Consider the following 17,394-nt stretch of genomic DNA (forward strand, 5'->3'; position numbering starts at 1 on the left):
TATGTTTCCGAGTGAAGGATTACCTAGCAATTCATTGGTGGGATCTTCAAAGGTACAAGGCTTCCAGAGTTCCAATTTGCATTCTTCGCATTCGAACACTGAGGGGAATGATATGAGGTTATGGCAACACTGAATGGAACCTCAACCGGGGAACATCAATTCCGAACATAATACATCATCGGGACTGGAGACTGCATAGCTAGCCCCATAGAAACAAGTTGTACAAGATAGCCACAAGTCATGGCAATTTTTTTTATAGCCACAAGTCATGACAATTTCTTTTCTACATAGCAAAATGCTTATGTACGTTTGAAAATAGACGGAATTAATTTAAATGAAATCCTTTTATTTTTATCTTGTTTCTTATCTGAACGATGATTAATTTCATCATTTGAAAGTTAAACAAGTACTTCAAATGTTTGTGACGTAATGAACAAGAGACGTCCTCTTCAAGACCATCGTAAATATAAGAGGGCCCTCTCTTATAAAAATCCTCATGTTAAAGGGTTGGTTTCGGAAGAATCAATGCCTGAAATCCATAATGCCATCGGGGTAAAATACACCCGAAGTTGCATACGAAAAAGACGCAAAAAGCAAACTCGCGAAAATATTTTTTTAAAACCTCATGTAAAAGGGATAATTCTCTGAACCGAAATGCTTTGAAGAAAAGGCATCCAAGATTACACACAATAAAGCACGAACAGAACAACGTGCACAAAATACTTAAGCAAGCACGAAAGTTAAAGACATACATGAATATTCAAAACGAAAATAAGACTCAAACGTTACTTGGGCAAAAAATATGTTTTTATTTATAAGGGCAAGTCAGAGTGATAAAGGTACAAAATAAAAAAATAAAGAAAAAAACTAAGCCTCAGCGTCTCTAAAATCAAGAGGAAGAGAAGTATATGTATTCCCGGGAGTTGGTTCTGCCGATTGCTCAACGTTTTCCCCAGCTTGGTCTTCGGCATCATCACCTTCCAATACCTCTTTAGTTTTCGAAAACTCGTAACCGTAATCAGAAGAACCTAGAGCGTCAGACTGTGCCGGAAGTCCATTTTTTGTAGCCAACTCAAGCTCTTTGGCCTTAACAGTTTTAGCATCAATGTCAATGATACCGGTCTTGGCCTCTTCTAAGATTTTTCTCCTCATACTATACATGGAATAAGTTTTTTCAACAATGAGGGAATCCGCTCGGCGCTTGAATTCTTCTTTGAGTTGATTAATTTCGGCAGAAAGATTTTCCCCGGCGGACCTAGCAGATTTGAGACTGACATCGAGCTCACGGACAGTTAAACTATAGAGTCTATTATGCTCGATAGTTTTCTTGTACTTCTCCTCCAACTGGGCATATTTCGCTACCACAGCAGCAAGCGCTTCGCATTTGGAGTTTAAGTTTACCTCTAAGTTAATCACTCTTTTAGCAGAGGCAGCCTCACGATCGGTTGCAGCAAGAATGGCATCCTAGACTTCAGCCCATTTAGCCTTGGCTTTATCAAATCTAACCTTTAGCGGGCCAACTTATTGGCTGAGGGTTATCACTTCTTGCTCGCTTTGCTGCAAACAAGTTTCCAAAATATCGGCCTTGGTGGCTCTATTTTCTAGTTCTGAGAGGTGGAGAACAGTTTGGTCCCGTTTCGCCAAAAGCTTATCCCGTTCATAAGTAAGTTCTTTCTTCTCACGAATCAGCCTTTGAAGGCTCTCATAAGCAAGAAAATTGGCCTGCAAAACAAGAAGAGGTAAAACTCAAAATACATGCTTTCAAGAGTAGGGGAAATAACAGAGGATGAAAGAAACGTATCACCGCGGCGTTATGCATAGCATTGTTCAACAAACACTCTCCTGATAGTGTCTGAATCATCTCCCAAACTTTTTCTGAAGCCAAAGGCTTCAGATAGTTAGCAAGCTCCACCGGCCTTGAAAGTAAGTTGCACCCGGTGGAGACCGAAAGGGTAACACTCCTACTCTTTTGTGGATCTTCAGAAGGGGCAGCATAATTTTGCCCCAAATTCCCATGAACTGGGGACTGGGGAGGAGGGATACCTTCTTCATGGTCAGGTGCGGACGATGGAGATGATGTAGCAACCGTAGTTTGAAGAGTGGAAGAAGATGGAAATGATGTGGCAGTTGCTGGTGGTGGTGAAGGTGGAGATGAAGCCGATGGAGTTGAAGAGTGTGAAGCAGCTACATCAAATACAGTGCTGGTTATTTGATGCTTTCCAACCAAAGATGACACGGACCTGGTACTCAACCTCGCAGTACCGGTTACAACAATTGGGGCCCGAGAGCGGGAATTGGCATTATCTACCAAATCAAATTCTCCCCAAAGTGTTGAGGTGTCATCTTTAGTTGTTTCAATTATCCCAACAGGTCGATCATCCTATTAAGATGATTAGGATCGTATCCTTCTATGTAAAGAAGCTCCCTCATCACTAGCTTCTTCGTCATCGTCGATCATCATAGTGTCTATGACCGGCCCGAAAGGAGGACCAGTCATCATCGCCACCGGAGATGACTCTGGGGCATCAACCTTTAGCCTCTTATTCTTTTCCCCGGCCGCAGAGGAACATCTTCATTTTGGTTGCTTGTTCTTTGGCCGTGGAGTCCGTAGAGAAATGTTTGCGCCCGAAGCAGGCCCGGAGACGCCTATTCGAGTAAGTGCCTCCTGAAGCAGCCTCGCCGCATCAGCATGATCAACCATAACATCCTCCTCGGGGACATCAAATGAGCATGCAGGTAGACCTAATTTCGTGAGCATGTCGGAAGGGTTCAACCAAGTTCTTCATATACAAAAGGTGGAAAAAAGGTAAATTAAAGTTACCGTGATTTTTGGCCTTCCACCTGTATTTAATGGACAGTTCTTTCCACAAATGGGTTTCGGGCATTTTGATGTCCAAGATCTTTTGAACCCACCGGTCCAAGCCTTTTATCACTTGTGGGATACATCAAGTCGCTGTAACAAACGAAGGTTGAAGGATTAATACGAGCATGGAAGAATATTTAGTACCAAAAGATGTATTAAAGAGAACTTACGAGAGCGGTTCCAAGCAGCCGAAAAGGATGAAGCCGTTGTTGGAATAATGTCACTAGTGACAACTGCAACGAACCATTCCATCTACCCATAGTCTTTGTTGTCACAACCCAAAATCTAACAGTGGTCGTGATGGCGCCGATCGTGTTACAAGGCAAGCCTATTTCCAAAAATATTACTACTAACTCGATTATAATAATTTAATAAAACATTTCAACATTTGAATTTCTCATAAACGAAATCAACTTTAAATATAATTTTTGAAATACGAAAACGAGCCCCAAACATCGGGGTGTCTCTAAGCCATGAGCGTCTAAATCTATGAACTAAGAAATGAAACTGTCTAACTGACAATACAATCCAAAAGAAGAAATGATAAAAGGAGTAACAAGGTCCTGCGGTCGCTAGTGGCTACCTTGCAATATCCACAGATAGCCGACCTGAACTCAACGATCACCGTGCTCTAACTGACCTGAATCTGCACATAAAGTGCATGGTGTAGCATGAGTACAGCCACCTCAGCAAGTAACAAAAATAACTAAGGAACTGAGCAATAGTGACGAACTAAGTAAAACAGTCCAATTATTTATTTTTCACAATTTAAAAATAAACAGGTAAATTCCATAACTCAGTAAATACCACAAAGAAGTTTAACAGATAAATGCAACAACAACACAAATAAATCCGACCTCACAGCAGTGTCACTCCATCACTCATAATTCGCAAATCAGCACTCAATACTCAAAACATTCAACACTATGCGCTCACTGGGGGTGTGTACAGACTCCGGAGGGGCTCCCAAATCCCAAGCGCTAAGCACGGATAACTCACATGCCATCATATCAATACCTGGATCCGCACGATCAACTCACGTGCTACGCGGACAACTCACTCGCTATGGTATCAATACCCGAACCCGCACGGTCAACTCACGTGCTACGCGGACAATTCACGCGCTATGGTATTAATATCCTCACAATCAGGCTCTCGGCCTCACTCAATCATGTACCTCACTAGCCTCACCATCATCAACAATAAGGGAACACAACCCACATCAAGTATCACCGCGTATTAGCAATTAATAGAGACTAAGGTAAACATGTACAATAATTTCTATGACTGAGTACAAATAATGTGAGCATCAATAAAGCCTAATCATGATCTCTAACATGAAGGCAAACAAGTTCAACAACAAATAAACACGTAACCACAGATAATAGCCATTAGGCCTCACAGCCTCATGAGATGGACCAAGTCACAATCCCTCAAGGTGCACACCCACACGCTCGTCACCTAGCGTGGGTATCACTTCCAAACAATCACGTGATGTCAAATCTCCGAGTTTATACCTTCAAAGCAAGAGTTAAAACTGTTACTTACCTTAACAGCGTAAAGATCCTACTCATAGATGCCCTCACCTCTGGACTCGGTCTCCAAATGCTCTGAATCTATTCACAGTCGATACATTACCATCAATATACGCTAATAGAATGAATTCCACAAGAATAACTATCAAATTAGACCAAAACCCAAAATTGGCTCAAACCCGACCCCCCGAGCCCACGTCTCAAAATCAGTCAAAAATGGCAGAATAATAAACCTTGTCCTCTCCCGAGTCTAACCATACCAAATTCATCAAAATCCGACATCATTTGGTCCTTCAAATCCTTAAATTACTCAGCAAAATTTCCAAGCCCTAACCCCTCATTTTCACTATTTACCATGGTTAAACAACGGAAAATCACCATATATACAAGTATTAGGGCTCAAGTAACTTACCTCAACGAAACCCCCTTGATTCCCTCTTCAAATATGTCCCAAAAGCTCCAAAACCGGATAGAAATGGTGAAAAATGCACCAAAAATCGCGAAGGGTTCTATTTATGGTTTCTGCCCAGGTTTTCGCACCTACGTGCCCTTCATCGCACCTGCGCTTCCGCATCTGCGGACACAGCTGTGCACCTGCGAATTCCACTTAACAAATCAGACTTCGCACCTGCGACAGCTTCCTCGCACCTGCGAGCCCGCAGGTGCGATCCACTCTTCGCATCTGCGACCATGCCCTAGGTCTCCATGTCCGAATCTGCGACATGCGATCCGCACCTGTGATCATCGCACCTGCGGCTCAAAATCCGCAGATGCGGCCACACCAGTAGCCTTACACCAGCAGCTTCCAGCTATATTTTCCAACTTCCAAACACCTAGATACCTATCCGAAATCATCCCGAGTCCCTCGGGACCTCAGCCAAAAATACCAACAAGTCATATATCAACATACCAACTTAGTCGAACCTTCAAATCACTCAAAACAACACCAAATCATCAAATTACCCTCGGATTCAAGCCTAAGAACTTCTAAATTTTCCAAATTAGGCAACCAGTGCCGAAACCAACCAAACCACGTCCGAATAACCTCAAATTTTGCACACAAATCAAAAATGACACTACGAACCTATTCCAACTTCCGGAATTCCATTCCAACCCCGATATCAAATTTTCCACTGCCGATCGAAATCGCCAAATTTCCAATTTCGCCAATTCAAGCCTAATTCTACCACGGACCTCCAAATCATATTCCGGATGCACTTCTAAGTCCAAAATTACCTAACAGAGCTAATAGAACCATCAGAATTCAAATCCGAGGTCGTTTACACATATGTCAATATCCGGTTGACTTTTCCAATTTAAGTTTATACTTAAGAGACTAAGTGTCTCAATTCACTCTGAAACTATTCTGGTCCCAAACCAACTATCCCAATATAACTCAATACAGCTGAACAACACATATAGAAGTAGTAAATGGGGAATGGGCTTATAATATTCAAAACAACTGGCTGGGTCGTTAAATTCTCCCCCTCTTAAATAAACGTTCGTCCTCGAACGAGTCTAACAGAAGAACATACCTGAAATCACAACATCTGAAGCAATAGTGTCTAGCCTGGTTGGGAGGGAATAGAAACGGGCCTGACCACCCCCTGATCACCCTCCCCCTCTCGGGCGACCCATAGCTGACTGGGCACCACCCCTAGCTGGCTGAACTCCACCCCTAGCTGGTTGGGCTGGTGGTGAGGTAACTGGTGCTGTAGTCGGAGGCTGAGTACTCCGTTGTGGAGTCCCACCCAACATCCTAGGGCAATATCTCGCAATGTGACCAAAATTCCCGCACTCGAAACAACCTTTCCTCTGATGAAACTGTTGCTCCTGATGCCCAAACGAATTACCCAACGATACCTGAGCGGGCGAGACATATTGAGAACCTTGTGCTGGCAATGCACTGAATAATGACTGGCCCTGCTGAAATTGGTCCTACTGAAACTGACCTCTCTGAAGAGCACCACCGAAACCACCTTGACCACGAGGCCTCTTAGCCTCCCTCTCAGCCCTCTCCTGACCTCGAACCATCTCAATCTGTCGAGCAATGTCGACAACCTCATCAAAGGTAACCCAGATACTCTCTCCCTGGTCATAAGCAATCGAAGCTGAAAACCAAGGCCATCTATAAACCTCCTGATCCTCTCTCGATCTGTGGGAACCAACCAGATCGCATAACGAGCTAACTAGGAGAACCGCATCTCATACTGTGTAATAGACATCTCACCCTGGCGAAGCTGCTCAAACTGCCTGCAGAGCTCCTCTCTGCGGGACTCAGCTACAAACTTCTCCAGAAAAAGAACAGATAATTGCTGCTAAGTAAGGGGTGTTGCGCCAACAGGCCTACGCCTCTCGTAAGTCTACCACCATCTGAGTACAGCCCCAGAAAACTGAAAGGTAGTGAATGAGACCCCACAAGTCTCCAAAATACCAGCAGTACGGAGTATCCTCTGACACTTGTCCAAGAAATCCTGAGCGTCCTCTCTCTTTGTGCCACTAAAAGGTGGCGGCTAAAGTCTCCCAAACCTCTCCAACATACGCTGATCATCCTCAGTCATAGCAGGAACCACATAATCCTGTGCAGCTACAACAGGCTGGGCTGGTGGTGCCTCTGGTGTCTGAACTCCCTGAACAACCTGCTCGAGTTTGCGACCAATGGGAGACTGAGTGCCACACCCAATCTGAGAAGTGGCTGCGACCGTCAATATAGAGACCGCCTGAGCAAGGCCGGTACACGCTATCTGAATCTGAGCTAGGGCCTCCTGAAGGCCAGGAATCACAATAGGCACAGGTGGTGCCTGAGTTGGTGCATCAACAACTGGAACCTGGTCCCGATCTGGGACAACCGGTGGATCCGCAGGTACTGTCCCGCTGCTGTACGGGTTGCACCTCTGCCCCTACCACGGCCTCTACCGCGGCCTTGGCCTCTTGCGGCCCGAACTGGTGGCTGACCCTCTTGACCGGTAGAACGAGTCCTCACCATCTGTGAGAGAATGAAATACAGATGTTTAGTTACTAGAATACACAAAACGCACGATAAGAATCCAAGAATGTGAAATTTTCCTATGGGTTATGCAGCCACTCGAAGATAAGTACAGATGTCTCCGTACCGATTCACAAGAATACTAAACCCGCTCATGACTCGTGATACCTATGTAGCCTAGGGCTCTAATACTACCTTGTCACGACCCAAAATCTAATCGTGGTCGTGATGGCGCCTATCATGTTACAAGGCAAGCCTATTTCCCAAAATATTACTACTAAATCGATTATAATAATTTAATAAAACATTTCAACATTTGAATTTCTCATAAACTAAACCAAATTTAAATATAATTTTTGAAATACGAAAACGAGCCCCAAATATCGGGGTGTCACTAAATCATGAGCGTCTAAATCTATGAACTAAGAAATGAAACTGTCTAACTGTCTATACAATCCAAAAGAAGAAATGATAAAAAGGAGTAACAAGGTCCTGCGGACGCTAGCAGCTACCTTGCAATCTCCACAGATAGTCGACCTGAACTCAACGATCATCGCGCTCTAACTCACCTGAATCTGCACATAAAGTGCAGGGTGTAACCTAAGTACAACCATCTCAGCAAGTAATAGAAATAACTAAGGAACTGAGCAATAGTGACGAGCTAAGTAAAACAGTCCAATTATTTATTTTTCACAATTTAAAAATAAACAGAAATAAACAAGTAAATTCCATAACTCAGTTAATGCCACAAAGAAGTTTAACAGATAAATGAAGCAACAACAAAAATAAATACAACCTCGCAGCACTGTCACTCCATCATTCATCACTCACAAATCAGCACTCAATACTCAAAACACTCAACACTCTGCGCTCACTGGGGGTGTGTACAGACTCCGGAGAGGCTCCCAAATCCCAAGCGCTAAGCACGAACAACTAACGTGCCATCATATCAATACCTGGATCCACACGGTCAACTCACGTGCTACGGGGACAACTCACGCACTATGGTATCAATACCTGGACCCGCACGGTCAACTCACGTGCTACACGGACAACTTACGCGCCATGGTATTAATATCCTCACAACCAGGCTCTCTGCCTCACTCAATCATGTACCTCACTAGCCTCAACATCATCAACAATAAGGGAACACAACCCACATCAAGTATCACCGCGTATTAGCAATTAATAGAGACTGATGTAAACATGTACAATAATTTCTATGATTGAGTACAAATAATGTGAGCATCAATAAAGCCTAATCATGATCTCTAACATGAAGACAAACACGTTCAACAATAAATAAACACGTAACCATAGATAATAGCCATTAGGCCTCACAGCCTCACGGGACGGACCAAGTCACAATCCCTCATGGTGCACACCCACACACTCGTCACCTAGCGTGGGTATCACTTCCAAACAATCACATGATGTCAAATCTCCGGGTTTATACCCTCAAAGCCAGAGTTAAAACTGTTACTTACCTTAACAGCGTAAAGATCCTACTCATGGATGCCCTCGTCTCTGGACTCGTTCTCTAAATGCTTTGAATCTATTCACAATCAGTACATTACCATCAATATACGCTAATGGAATGAATTCCACAAGAAAAATTATCAAAGTAGACCAAAACCCGAAAATGGCTCAAACCCGACCCCCCGAGCCCACGTCTCGAAATCAGTCAAAAATGGAAGAATAATAAACCTTGTTCTCTCCCGAGTCTAACCATACCAAATTCATCAAATTCCGACATTATTTGGTCCTTCAAATCCTTAAATTACTCCTCAAAATTTTCAAGCCCTAAACCTTCATTTTCACTAATTACCATGATTAAACAACGAAAAATCACAATATATACAAGTATTAGGGCTCAAGTAACTTAACTCAACGAAACCCCCTTGATTCCCTCTTCAAATCTCTACCAAAAACTCCAAAACCGGATAGAAATGGTGAAGAATGCACCAAAAATCGCTAAGGGTTCTATTTATGGTTTCTGCCCAGGTTTTCGCACCTGCGAGCCCATCATCGCACCTGCGCTTCCGCATCTGCGGACAAAGGTGCACACCTGCGCATTCCACCTAACTTACCAGACTTCGCACCTGCGACCCTCCTCGCACCTGGGAGCCCACAGGTGCGATCCACCCTTCACATCTGCGACCAAGCCCCAGGCCTCCATCTCCGCATCTGCGACATGCTATCCGCACCTACGATCATCGCACCTGCGGCACAAAATCCGCAGGTGCGGTCACACCAGTGGCCTTACACCAGCAGCTTCCAGCTACATTTTCCAACTTCCAAACTCCACGATACCCATCGAAATCATCCCGAGTCCCTCGGGACCTCAACCAAAACTATCAACAAGTCTTATATCAACATACCAACTTAGTCGAACCTTCAAATCACTCAAAACAATACCAAATCATCAAATTACCCTTGGATTCAAGCTTAAAAACTTCTAAATTTTCCAAATTCGGCAACCAATGCTGAAACCAACCAAACCACGTCCGAATGACCTCATATTTTGCACACAAATTACAAATGACACTACGAACCTAATCCAACTTCCGGAATTCTATTTCGACCCCGATATCAAATTTTCCATAGCCGACCGAAATCGCCAAATTTTTAATTTCGCCAATTCAAGCCTAATTCTACCACGGACCTCCAAATCACATTTCGGACGCACTCCTAAGTCCAAAATCACCTAACAGAGCTAACGGAACCATCAGAATTCAAATCCGATGTCGTTTACACATAGGTCAACATCCGGTTGACTTTTTCAATTTAAGTTTTTACTTAAGAGACTAAGTGTCTCAATTCACTCTGAAACTATTCCGATCCCGAACCAACTAACCCAATATAACTCAACACAGTTGAACAACACATAAAGAAGCAGTAAATGGGGAACGAGGTTATAATATTCAAAACGACTGGTTGGGTCATTACAGTTGTCATCATCCATGCTAGACAACAAAGCATGGTGGCCACGCTTGCAAAGGTTTATCATTCCCCCGCGGAAGATTTTGGATGAATAAAGATCCATCATATGAGCTAGGGTTGGCTCCTCTCCGGTTTCTAGGCACAAATGCCGAAGGCAAGCGATCGTCCTCCACTATGAAGGACTTACCTGTGCCAAACACACCTGGTAGCGAAGGCAAAACTACGCAATCACAGAATCAAACTCTCTGCTCAAAGAAAATGCACCCAAAGTAAAGGGATACGTGAAAAATATGTAAACCCTTCCCTGAGAAGGGTCACTCGCTCTGATAGGTCAGGAGCAACGATGTTTAACTCATGGCAACAACAATCTTTCTTCACAGCAGGAATACTGGAAGGGCGAATAGAAGAAGGGTACCTACTAACGGCCCATGTGCGAGGGTTAGCAATAGGAAATTTCTCTTAGAAGTACTAAGCCTTCTTGGGATGATGGAACCCATTGTTGGAAGAACGGAATCCTCAGTTTTGTTCTTGCCCTTTGAAAAACTAGCACGTTTTGAAGAGGAAGCCATTGTAATAGAGGGAAGGACAATTTCTGGTTCGAAGAATATCAGAGAAAAGTTGGGAAATAAAGATGCAGATTAGAAGTTTGAGAGATTATGAAGTACATAAGAGATGGATGATGCGTATAACTAAAATTTTGGCGGATAAATTCATGGCCATTATTACCTCGATAATCGGCAAAAGGCGTGTTAAATCATGGGAAGACACGTGTTCGGGGCATTAAATGAGGAGAGACATGCGTCTAATCAACCATCAGTGGCCTTCAAAAGGAATTATAGTAATTCCCGCCAAAAGAGTATTTCTACCAACTTTCCGGTAATACAAGGTTATGTCACCGGAAAGCAGGGAGACTATCTGTATTGAAAAAAACGATATGGCACGTGGCCGCTTAAAGGAAGGACATGTGGAATACAAGATGGAGATGACCACCAATCATAGTTATTCCGCTTGTCACCGAAAGGAATAATGATCATAAAAGGAGTATTAAATGCTTTGCGCCCAGTAACATTTAATACGGAATATTTTACAATATTAAGGGTGATGGCCCGTTACAAGGAATTTGGCATTTATGTCTAACTTTACATCTTCATCAATGGTCCTCATAATTGACATTAAAGAAGGGTATGATCCTAGGACTTCCTTCCATATACATAGTTATAAATAGATAGCTCAGTTATCATTATAAAATACACAAATTTTCTGACTAACTTATGTTACATTCTATACAACATTTTAATACAATTTGATTCTCTCGCTTTTGATCTTATCATTGTTGTGCCCAGAAATTTTGTTTCCGGACTCATTAGCTCTGCTGTTTCATCTACATTCTAATGCTAAGTATTTCATATTTCATCAGTTATTTCATTAGTTTTTGGATCAAATTAGTTCACTTGTCTAAAAACCACAAACAAATTCAATTGTACCGTTTTTCGGGTAAACACGAGTATAGCCAGAATCCTCCATAAGCACAGACTATATTGGATGCCTCTCTTCAGTCTGCTTTGCGATAAAGCCAAAGCAGACTTGATTTGTTTTAAGTTGTTTACTGTGGTAAATGGCCATTGTTGGCTAGCTCATGGTACTCTGCAGCTCTTTGTTTATTCACTGATAATATAATATATAATATTAATATTTGAAGAATTAACCTATAATAATTGTCACTCAAGCGCATAAATTAAATATAATTGGTGATATAATTGATATATTAATAATGCATAATATATGTATAATCATATATAATTAATGCATAATTTATGTATACCGATTAGAAAAAATAAATAATAAATTCTATCATTTATTTGCATAAAGATTCCCTTTAACTTGCCTTATTTTTCATAGTACTAATTTCACTAATAATTACATATAATTATCTTTTATACGGTCAATATATAAAAATTAAAAGCTTTTTTCAATTAGCATCCTAGGTTCTCTCCAACGTTTCTTTTTCCTCCTAATAATCTGACAGGCAAAGTGCAAAATCCAAGTGGATATCAATAGAAAAAGATCAACCACGACTCCGCTTTTGAATAATGAATTCTTTTATAGTATCAACTGTTTCCTAATCAATGAAATTGATTTATTTAAATCTATTTTTTGAATAGTCTGAAAAGTAATGAAGTAATTATATGATCACAACTAAATTATTTGTTTGCATCTACCTTGGACCAACTGGAGATCATAAATGTTTGTGCGACAAAAAACTCTTAAAACAAATTTTGAAATCAAATCAAACTTAAATATCCCACATCAATATATTCCACTTGGCCAAATTTGCTAGTCACTCCGTTCTAATTTCTGTGAACCTATTTTCTTTTTGATCCGTTCCAAAAAGAATAGTTCATTCCTAAATTTGAAAACAACTTAGCTTAAATTGACATAAATTTGTAATAAAAATATATGAAGGATTGAAATACCCCAAGAATAATTTAGGCACAAGCAAAAAATTCAACAAAGATTATATAGAAGAAATTTATTAAACTAGGGAGAGAACGTGGTAAGAGGCTTTTTCACAACTCATAAACTCTTGAATTTCTCTACAAAAAGTAGTACCTCTATTTATAATACTATAAAATCAAAACATATTCCAATATAAAATTGGTAAACAAAACCTAACTAGACATGAATTAAATAAACTACCAAATATCAAATCCTAGACAGTTTAGGAATACTAATTAATCTTGGTTTAGTTTCCAACAGCCTCCCTTAAACCAAGATTTTAAAATTTGATCATGCCAAACATCTTCTTCAATTTGATGAATAACTCCAATTTTAGTGGCTTTGTGAAAACATCAGCAACTTGCTCTCCAGTCTTGCAATACTCAATAACTATCTCCTTGTCGTGAACTAAGTCACGAATAAGTAAAATTTGATATCAATGTGTTTGCTACGCCCATGAAAAACTGGATTCTTTGTTAACTCAATTGCAGACTTGCTATCACAAAAAAATATTGTAGGATTGTCTTGCTTGTGTTGAAGAAATTCATGCATTCTTCTTAACCACAATGCTTGTGTAGCACTATTTGCTGCAGCCATGTACTCTGCTTCAGCTGTTGATAAAGCAACAACTTATTGCTTTTTGGAAGACCAAGAAAATATACCAGAACCCAAATAAAATGCATAGTCAGAATTCTTTTTCTTTGTATCGTATCACATGCCCAATCACTGTCTCTAAATCCCACAAGACTACTATCATTAATCTTTAAATAAAATATACCATCAGTGTGCGTACCTTGAATATATCTCAAAATTCTCTTTGTTGCTTGCAAGTGGAATTGTCGTGGAATCTCCATAAATCTGCTAATTAATCCAACTCCATAAGTAATATCAGGCCTTGTAGAAGTCAAGTACCTTAGACTCCCTACTAATTTTCTAAAATATGTAGCATCAATAAAGTCACCGGTCCCATCTCTAACCAACTTCAATTTTTCTTCAACAGGGGTCAAAATTGGTTTGGCTTTATCCATATTAAATCTTTTTAGAATATTACCGGCATATTTTTTCTGAGAGATAAATATTCCATTATCTAATTGAGATACCTCAATGCCAAGAAAATAAGACATTAAACCCAAATCAGTCATCTCAAACTGGTTATTCATTGCCTCCCTAAATTCAAAAATTAATTTAGGATTATTGCCAGTAAAAATTAAATGATCCACATATAAGCACACAATGAGAATATTTTCGCCACGCTTGAATTTGATATATAAAGTATGCTCATATGGACATCTGTGGAATCCATGTCCAATAAAATAAGAATCAATATGAGTGTACCAAGCTCTAGGTGCTTGTTTCAATCCATATAATGCCTTTTTCAGCCTTTAAACTTTATTTTCTTGAGCCCTTTTGACATAACCAGCAGGCTGCTCAACATACACTTCTTCTTCAAGTACACCATTTAAGAAAGCAGATTTCACATCCATTTTAAAACTTTTCCAGCAATTATTGGCAGCAAGAGAAATTATCATACGAATAGTATCAAGTCTAGCAACATGTGCAAATACCTCAAAGTAATCAATACTTGCCTTCTGTTTGTATTCTTTAACAACTAATCTTGCCTTAAAGCGATCCACTTCCCGGTTGGTTTGAACTTGGTCTTGAATACCCACTTGACTCCAATTGATCTTTTTGAAGGTGGTAAAGTGGTCAATTCTCATGTCTTATTTTTTTCAATAGCATGAATTTTTTCATTCATTGCATGAACCCATCGATCATCTCTAACAACTTCCTCAAAAGTAACTGGATCACAATCTGCAAATAAGGCAAAATTTATAATATCTTCAACGAATAAATCATTATTATCTCCAACAATATAATCTTGCCAACGAGCTGCTAATTGGTATTGTATTTGCGGGCGACTGGACGTCTCTGCTTGAATAGGATCTATTGCACGTTCCTCTTAATGTCTGCTAGAACTTCCTTCCTCTATGACTTGAATTATTGGTTGAGACCTAGATGGATCAAAATTCTTCTTTGACCAATTCCAAGAACTCTGCTCATCAAAAGTCACATCTCTGCTAATAATCACTTTTCATGTATCTCGATTAAACAACTTGTAACCCTTTTTCTCATGACTATAACCAATAAAAATACACTTTTCAACTTTATCATCCAATTTCTTTCTCAAAGCATCAGGAACATGAGCATAAGCAAGACAACAAAATATTTTTAGATGAGAAATATTTGGTTTCTTACCTGTCCAGATCTCTTGTGGAGTTTTTTTAAAATTAGACCGTGTAGGACACATATTTAATACATAAATTGCACAGGAAACAGCTTCTGCCCAAAAAACTTTTGAAATATTTTTGGAATGCATCATAGATCTCACCATGTCCATCACTGTTCTATTTTTTCTTTCAACCACATCATTTTACTGAGGTGTATATCTAGCTGTCAATTGATACTTAATACCATACTTCTTCAAATAATCATTACAAATAAGAAATTCAGTGCCCCTATCAGTCCTCAATGTTTTAATAAAATATCCACTTTGCTTCTCCGCATAAACTTTGAAGCTCTTAAAAATATCACATGCATCAGATTTATTTTTAAATAAATATACTCAAGTCTTTCGGCTGAAATCATCAATGAAAGTAATAAAATACTTACTACCATAATTAGAAGAAACTTCAACTGAGCATAAATCTGAATGAATTAACTGTAATGGTGCATTAGCTCTCCAAGCCTTGCCTTTCTGAAAAGATTCTCTATACTTCTTTCCCAAAATACACGACTCACACTTCTTGTTAGGAAAATCAATAGAAGGCAAACCATCAATAAAATTCTTTCTTGCAAGAAATTTCAAATTCCCAAAATTCAAATGCCCAAGACGTAGATGCCACAACCAAGTATCATCAAAGTTTATAGAACTAAAGCAAGGTAAATCATCACTATTGAGATAAAGAGGCCACAAACGACTATTGTTCATGTTAAACTTTGCAATTAGTCCAAATTTATCATCACTATTTGTGCCAATCTTATACTTAAAACGCAAATCATACCCATTTTCTGATAGTTGCCCCAAGCTCAATAAATTATGATGAATACTCGGCACATAAAACACATCTGATATAAAATTAGAAGAACCATCTTTTACAATAATGTGAATTTTTCTCTTTCCATCAGCAGGCATCGTTGCGTTATTTCCAAGTTTTACTGTACCTCTAAATGTTTCATCCAGATTAGTAAATAATTTCTTATTTTCACTCATATGATTGTTGCAGCCCGAATCAATAAACCACTCATTCCCTTTAGTTTCTTCAACTCCAGAACTAGAAAATAATAAAGTCTTTTGTTTATCCCCATTATTTTCAGCCATCTTAGCATGTACTTCTTTATTACCATATTTATTAGACCAACATTCACTTTCATAATGTCCAAATTTACCAAAATTATAGCACTGAATCTTAGATTTATCACGTCTTTGAAAATTTAGATGATCTTGTTGTTCCTTCAAAATATTGTTACTATTTCTTTGTTGATAAGAAAAATTACCTCTACCACGGCCTCAAAAGTTACTTCTACCACGACCTCTACCTCTAAAATTCTGGCCTCTTTGATTTGTTTCTTTAGGATAACTTGTCTCTTCTTTTACTTTAGGTTGATTCACCTTTGCTTGCAATGCCTCCTCCACTATTTCGGGTGTGTCTTGAGTCAGGGACATCTCATATGTCACCAATTCACCTTCTAAATCATCAAGTGTAAAAGTGTTAAGATCTTTGGTAGCCTCGAGAACCACCTTCTTCGTGTGAAATTTTATACTCAAGGACCGCAATATTTTTTCAACCACTTTAACTTCATCTAGTAGTTCTCCATTGGTCCTCATGCCGTTGATAATATTAGTAATTCTTGTAATGAATTCTTTAACGGGCTCTGTTGGTTTCATTTGGGCCAACTCGTACTGTCTCCTTAGTTCTTGCAATTTGACTTTCTTTACTTCAGCAGAACCTCGATGTGAATTCACCAAAATTGTCCAAGCCTCCTTTGTTGATTTTGCATGCAAAAAATTGTTAGATAGACGCAAGTCAACCTTACTGGTGAGATAGTGACGTGCCTTATAATCTAATTGTCTATTTTTTTTCTAATTCATAGCCGCATCACCTATCAATGTTGTACCTTCTGGGGTTCCTCAAATCTTGTTTCAATAATGGGTCATAATCCAACAACATTAAAAAAATATTTCATATATTGATGCCCGTCTTCAACATTATTTTTGCCATCAAACTTGAAAACGTGGCAATCATGTAAATATGGAGTATCCATAATTTTTTTTTTTGGATCTCCACCGACTCTAACAGAATCTTTCTGATACCAATATGAAAGATTGAAATACCCCAAGAATAATTTAGGCACAAACAAAAAATTTAACAAAGACTATATAGAAGAAATTTATTAAACTAGGGAGAGAACGTGGTAGGAGGCTTTTTCACAACTCATAAACTCTTTAATTTCTCTACAAAAAGTAGTACCTCTATTTATAATACTATAAAATCAAAACATATTCCAATATA

Source organism: Nicotiana tabacum, chromosome 12 (assembly GCF_000715075.1).
Source record: "Nicotiana tabacum cultivar K326 chromosome 12, ASM71507v2, whole genome shotgun sequence".
In the NCBI taxonomy this organism is placed as follows: domain Eukaryota; kingdom Viridiplantae; phylum Streptophyta; class Magnoliopsida; order Solanales; family Solanaceae; genus Nicotiana; species Nicotiana tabacum.